Source organism: Equus asinus, chromosome X (genome assembly GCF_041296235.1).
Source record: "Equus asinus isolate D_3611 breed Donkey chromosome X, EquAss-T2T_v2, whole genome shotgun sequence".
Classification (NCBI taxonomy): domain Eukaryota; kingdom Metazoa; phylum Chordata; class Mammalia; order Perissodactyla; family Equidae; genus Equus; species Equus asinus.
Window position 1 is genome coordinate 94,467,445 of NC_091820.1, and position 7,073 is coordinate 94,474,517.

The 7,073-nt window shown below is 47.5% G+C and overlaps 1 protein-coding gene across 6 annotated transcripts in view; it reads right to left on the reverse strand.

Moving 5' to 3' along the window:
* The window catches only part of SYTL4 (synaptotagmin like 4), a 47,851-nt gene extending 43,240 nt beyond the window's left edge, over positions 1–4,611 (reverse strand). For 4 of the 6 annotated variants that reach the window (XM_014829971.3, XM_014829970.3, XM_014829969.3 and 1 more), the window contains exon 1: positions 4,464–4,611. The gene's annotated coding sequence lies outside the window, so the exon portion shown is untranslated. Of the gene's footprint in view, positions 1–3,459; positions 3,550–4,463 lie in introns of all 6 variants that reach the window. The other 2 variants (XM_070502014.1, XM_044763051.2) reach the window with 2 other exon arrangements.
* Between the last annotated feature and the right edge of the window lie 2,462 nt (positions 4,612–7,073).

Consider the following 7,073-nt stretch of genomic DNA (forward strand, 5'->3'; position numbering starts at 1 on the left):
ACATCAGTTCAGTATTATTTTTCCCCTATCACACTGACAAAAATTAAAAAGACTGTCTATCCTCAGCAAGGGCATGAGGAAAAGCAGTCTCAACAGAGAGAGTTAAACCCTCTTGGATGTCACTTTGGCGGTGCCTATTCACATTTTTTAGTGTACATATCCTTTGACCCAACAATTCTCCCACTAGAAAGCTATCCCACAGAACTGTGTGTGTGTACAGCTATATCTATATCCATCCTCAAGCATTGTACAAAGATATGCTTTGCAACCTGTGGTGGCTTGGACTAGAGGGATAGGCAGAGGAGATGGAGACACGTGGCAGAATGTGACACAGTTGGAAGCTCAGGTCAACAGGACTTGCTGACGAATTGGATGGGGGGAGTGAAAGAGAGGAATCAAGGGTGACCCTAGGCTCTTGGTTTGAGCAACTGAATGGATGGTGGTTCTATTTTACTGACATAAGGGAGGCCGAGGGAAGGGGCTGGGGATGTGAAAGGAATCAGGAGTCCTGTTTGGCCATGTTACGTTTGAGAGGTCTATCTGACATCCAAGAGAGACATCGAATAGGCCATTGGATACAACAGGCTGCAGCTTAGAAGAAAGGCTTGGGTCAGAGACATAAAGGTGGGAGTGATCAAGTGTATAGACAGATGGTATTTAAAGCCATGGGGCTGGAGGAGTGCTTCTAGGAAGATTCTGGATGGAGAAAAGTCCGTGCACTGAGCCCTGCGTCACTCCAACGTTCAGAAGTTGGGGAGATAAATTCAGTAGAAGAGGGGGCTGAGTAGAAGTGTTTTGTACAAACTCCAGTTTCAAAGAAGTCAACATACATCAAATGGTGGAGAATCACATATTTACCACCGTAACAAGGGCCCAGCTCCTTCCAAGCCTATCTTTTAAGGGCTTGTAGCCTTTTTTTCTTTCTGAATATTTCAAAATACATTTAAACCTTTAAACAGAATAGTGCTTTTTTTCTTTTATGCTACATAGTGGTTTCCTCACACGGCACAATTCTCCTAGTATAAAACTAGTCAAGTACTACCAAGTAGCACTCAGCAATGGCTTTTTCATAAAATTCATAATCCGATAACTACCTCATGCCTAAAAGGCTAAGGGTGACTTGCGGTCAGAAGCTTAATTGGCGGCATCTTTTATCCTTTTGGGCTGTTCACTCCCCTAGTGCACGGTAACTTTCTCCAGCTTCTTACTTACACTTATACCAAATGCCTAAAATGCCTCAAAACATCTGACAATCCACACCCCCTCCTCTCAGGGCAGCCCCCTTCCTACCCGCAAGAAGCACAGCATCTTTACACTCCCACTTTAAACTTTAGAAGTTTTCATTCAGAGTCTCATGCCTTAAAAAAAGAGAGAGGAAGTACTTCCAACTAGGTCAAAGGTGTCATCAGGAATGCAATCTCAAAGCAAAACTCAGTAGAAGGAAAGCTGGCTGAGAAGTGGGCCTGAGGCAACCTCACAGGTGTAGGGTGACAGACTGGGGACACTTGGTTTCAGGTCCAGGAGATCACAAAAGATGGCCAATTCGTAGAACGGTAAAGTCATTCATTAATTCATTTAACACATATTAGTAAGCACTTACGATGTGCCAGCCTCTGTTTTGAGTGCTGGGGTCCACTGGTGAATAAAACAGACAGAAATCCTTGCCCACATGGAATTTACATTATGGAGGGGGAAGAGGAACAGACAATAAGGAAGAAAGATGAATAAAATACACAGTACGTTACACTGGAGTAACATAGTAGAGGAGAGGCATATGGAACGTTCAGGGAAGGGGTTGCAAGTTTAAATAGGGTAGTTAGGGAAGGCAGGTGGAAAAACAACTAAGAGTGGTGTTAAGGGCTTTCCTAAGGTGTAAGTAAAGTGCTTTAGGACACAGGATAACTGGTAATTCTGCTTAAGAGAAGGAATCGTGTTTAGTAAGGTTGTCCCAAAGGAGGTGACTTCAGGAGATGAATAGGAAATAATGGTAGGGGAGTGAGTCTGAGCAGCAAGTTATCTTTTCAGGAAAAAAGGGGGGGAGGCAGCTTGAGCAAAGGCCCAGAAATGGGATCAGGGAGGACATTTTCTCCTGGACTGTCCCTGCTTAAGGTACTCCATCTATCCCCAGCACACACTCACCCTCAGGCTGTCTGGTCTGGCTGCTGGGAAATCCTTATCACTTCCCACACTCTCATTTCTCCCCTAGCCAGCAGGAAAGGAAGGCGTTGAGTCAGCCACACATCCCTGGAATCCAAAGCTACACTCTCTTAGCTCCAGGACAATTACTACTGAGCTGAGAGCCCCAGAGGTTTCACTCAGCGGGTACATTCAGGGGTGTGTACCTATAGTGGCAACGTGGCAATTGGCCCATGTGGGAAGTAAAGTGGGGAAGTGGATAAGATACCAGTGAGGTAAGTGGTCCAAAGCCTCCGCAGTGCATCTGAGGTGGCGTCAAGGACCAAAACTTATGCTTCAGCTCGGAAGGGAAAAAATTTTTTTTTTGAGGAAGATTAGCCCTGAGCTAACTACCGCCAATCCTCCTCTTTTTGCTGAGGAAGACTGGCCCTGAGCTAACATCTGTGCCCATCTTCCTCTACTTTATACGTGGGATGCCCACCACAGCATGGCTTTTGCAAAGCGGTGCCATGTCCGCACCCGGGATCTGAACCAGCTAACCCCGGGCCGCCAAAGCGGAACGTGCAAACTTAACCTCTGCGCCACCCACCGGCCAGCCCTCAAAAGAGAAATTTTTAATCACTTAGTCCTCACCCGTGAGCTACTTAGTGTTCCTAACATCTAAGACAGCACAGGTGGTGTGACAGGGGATAAGAACACAAGTCCTGGAGTCAGATGGCCCAGCTCTGCCCCTCACCAGTCGGGTGATTTGGGGCAAGGCACTTAACCTCTCAGAATCTCCTTTTCATCATAACATGATTATAATTATAGTGCATAGAGCTACCATGAGGATTATACGACATAACTACGTATAGAATTTTTCGCAGCGCCCGGCTCAATGGATTCTTACAACCATTATGAGTAGCAGCCTTTAAGGGGAAAAGCTCAGAGAGCATCAACCAGAAAGCTACCTACCGCACAGATTATGCCTGAACAGGCCTCCAAACTTCACTTCACTACCTGGACCTAGAGTGAGGCACCTCAAATTACCTTACCAGAAATGTTCACGTCCTGCCAGGGACAGTCTCACAAGCGAAGTTAGTGGTCTTTTTCTACTAGGATTTCCAGCAGGTGCTAAAACAACAACTACCACTATGACAAAAAATTTCATCAGGGACTCAACTCTTTGCATTAAACATTGCTCTCTCCACAGACTAGCGGTAAACACATTAGGTCATTAAAACCTTAATATTAATGGGTTTATGAGGGGTGAGGGTAGGGAGCTGAAAGAGCAGAAAACAAGCCAGTTAAAAATAGGAGGTCCAGGATGTACTGAAGACTAACTTCTGTCCCAAATGTACAACGTCTGGGGTCAACTCTGCCAAAAGCAGTATTCTGGAATGCTAGGTCCTCTGGTCCTGAAAAGGCAGGGTACTGGGGAAAGAAAATGTTAGTTAATGAGAAACAGACCACCTATTCAAGTCGCCAGAATTCTAACCAAATGGTTTCACTACCAAAAAACCCAACCATCTCATGCAACGTTAAGGGCTGGAGGAACATCTTTCTGCCCCTTTGCAAACGATCACAAAACACAGAGCGTTCTGGGCCCCTTCTGAGGGCTCTGGGGACGCCCCTCCAGGAGCCAATCCCCGCAGGCTGCCCGAAGGGTGGCAAGATACAGCTCCCGAGCACAGCCGGCCCCCGTCCCAAGCGCAGAGGGAGTCCACTGAGGCAGGACTCGGGGCCAGGCGGCCTCCAGCCCTTACCTGAGGCGGGCAGAGCGAGGCCAGGGAAGCCGACAGCGCCGTCGAGGTCCGGAAGCAGCGCGGCCGAGCCCCCGCGCGCCGGCCCCGGCGCGGTGAGCGGACCCGCCGGAAAGGGGACTGGACGCCTCCGAGGGCGCAGCGCCCGCAGGAGCCCGGCCGCCCACGCCCCCGGGGCCAGCCCTCGGGCTACCCCTGCTTGGCAGGCAGGCGGGAAAAGCCGGCCGCAGGCGCGAGGCGAGGCAGGGAAGAGGCAGAGCTCAGAGGGGCACAGCCCGCGCCAGCGACGCGTGGGCCAGGGAAAGGGCCAGAAGAGGCCCGGGGGAAAGCAAAGTGGCGGGGAGGGACCGGCCCGAGCAGACGGAGTCCACGAGCGGGGGGTGCGGTCCGGAGAGGCGGACAGGGCAGAGGGCCGGGTGGTCAGCTGGAGCGGGGCAGCAGGAAAGAGCGGGAGGGCGGGGGCCGGGGTGGGGGGCGCGGGTCCCTATGATAGGGGTGGGGGCGCTTGGGCAGCGAAGAGTGGCTGGGGGCCAGGGAGGAGCCCTGGACCCAGAGCGAAGGGGCGGTCGCTAGTCGCCGACTTACCTGTCACCTGCAACAGGTGCCGCGAGCGGGCGAGATGTCCCAGTTGCGGATCCAGGGGAGGGTCTCGACTCCGCGAAGACCGCAGCTTGTCGCCGGCGGCCGGCCCAGTTCACCCTCCCGGGAGGCGGAAAAAGCTGCAACTTTCCCTAGAGCGGGGAGGAGCTGCACTCTTAAAGGGGCCGCACAGCGCTCCGGGCTCCTTAGTGAAGGGCCGCGCCACCCGGGGGAGCTCTGGGAGCCACAGCCCTAAGGCACTGGAGAAATGTCCTCCAGAGTTAGAAAAGGGAGCTTGAGGACTGAGGATGGGGATCCAAGACTAGACCTGGCCCCCCTTTTACTTCCATCTGTGGTCACTTTCTCAGATGATAAATCACATGCCTCTGGCGCTCCGCTGAGCCAAAAGTTGTCAAACTGTCCTGTGCAGTGGGCTTCGTGACTAAGAGGTTGCAGACTCTAGACCATACAGTTTGAGAAGATAAAATATGATGCCATTCTGATCCTTTGACTTTTGGCGTTTGGCCTTTTATGGCAAATAAAAGTCTGTCTAAAATAGAAACGTTTTGGGCAAAAAGACTAAATTCACACATATGAACACAACTGGCTAAAACATTCAACTCACTAGTAATCAAAGAAAAGCAAATTAGAACAATAATGAGATTCTTTGGCAAAGGTTCATTGTTTGTTTGTTTTTATAACAATAATGACAAAGTGGCCACCAAACAAGAGCTCTCATCATTGCTGCTGGGAGTGTCTGTTGGTTAAAAATCCTTTTCAAAAGCGTGTGAGCAATGTATGTCAATAGATTTTCAAATGTTTGCATCTACCTAGTAATTGTAGATTGCTCTCCCCCTCTCTCTCTCCTTCCCTCTCTCTTTCTCATCAGCCATTAACCATGCTCCAATCCCTCTCATCTGTCGTCAGCAATTAAACATGCTCAACTCTCTGGCATCTTAAAAATAAAAATCCTCCCTACACCCTAGGTGACTCTCCAGTTCCTCTTTATGGGCAAATTTACTGGAAATGTACTTTACAGGTACGTTTGCAATCTCCATTCCCTTACTTCTCATTCAGCAATTTGGCTTCCTTCACCAACACTCCACTGAAATTGTGCTCAACAGGATAGCCAACCGATGACCTCCGTGTCAATAAATCTGTCAGTAAATAAATAAACAAGGCATTTTCAGTCCTTATCTTGCTTGACCTCTCCGCTACATTTAACGCTGTTAACATTTTCTCCTCCTTGAAAGTCTTCCTGTGGCCTCTCTGACGCCATACTCTTTCCGTTTTCCTCCTATCCCTTTGCCCTCGCCTCATTCTCCTTTCTAGATTCCACGCTGTCGTCTTACTTCTGAAAGCCAGACACTTTCAGGGCTAGGCTACCTATGTTCTCTCCCTAAAGGATGTCTTTCACTCACTTGGCTTTAATTACCATCAGTATGGCCACAACTGTAATTTTATGCTTTCTTGACATCTCCACTTGGATATCTGGCAGGCACCTCAAACTGAGCACATCTAAAGCTGAACCCACCATCTTCTCTCTTAAATTTGCTGCTACTCCAGCCTTTCCTGTCTCGGCAAATGACAACATGCCATCCAAGTTAGAAACTTGGCACCTGGCATAGTGCCTGGCACATAGTAGGCCCTCACTAATATTTGTATAATGAATGAATGAATGTGTCCTAAGGAAACAGAGACATTTGCAAACTTTTTCTACAACAATGTCAATCCCAGTATTACTTAGAATAATAAAATACTAAAAAAAAACAAAACCCTAATGGTTCAACGGTTAAATAAATTATAGTATAGTCATACAATGGAATAATATATAGCCAATAAAACCAATATTTACACATAGTTTATAATGACAGGAAAAAGCTTATATTTAATGTTAACTGAAAGTAGGATACAATATTTAATGTAAAATATAGTCACAATAATTCATGGAAATGGAGGGATATGCATGGAAAAAAGACTAGAAAGAAATGCACAGAATATTAATAGTGGCTATCTCTAGGTGGTTGAACTAAATGAATTTTTCATTTTCCTCCTACTTTTCTGTATTTTTCAACTTTCTCATAATGAGCATGTATGCCTTGGATAATAGAAGACATCTTTTTTTGAAAATTTTAAAAAGGAAAGAGAAAAATCATTTTAATTCTAGCAGACAAAACAGTAAAATTCAGCTCCCGGGCTCTCCCCAGAGTTTTTTTCCCATCCTTTAGCCCTTCAATACGTCTGCAGCCTGAAGTGTGAAGAAGCCACTGCAGAAAGGAAATCCTTTTGTTTTGTCTAGCTTTGCCAACTCAGTCCTCGGGGCCTCTCTGCTCAGCCCCAGGCTTTGAATGCGTTCCACCTCCCTAACGTGGCCTGTGGAAACTCACGCCAAGCTCTTCTCTGCTACTTCTTTGTAGTTGGTGCTTGGCAGGAGCTGGAAACACCCTCAGCTAGAAGGGACTTTAGAAAACAACTAGTCAAATCCCCTTATTCTCCAGCAAAATTTCCAGATATTCTTTTATGATTTTCACGTTTTTCTGTGTATGCAGTTTCTCACTCGCCAAGGTCCACCTCATTAAAGAGGATGTGAGAATCTGAGTCCTTTAGTCTACGATA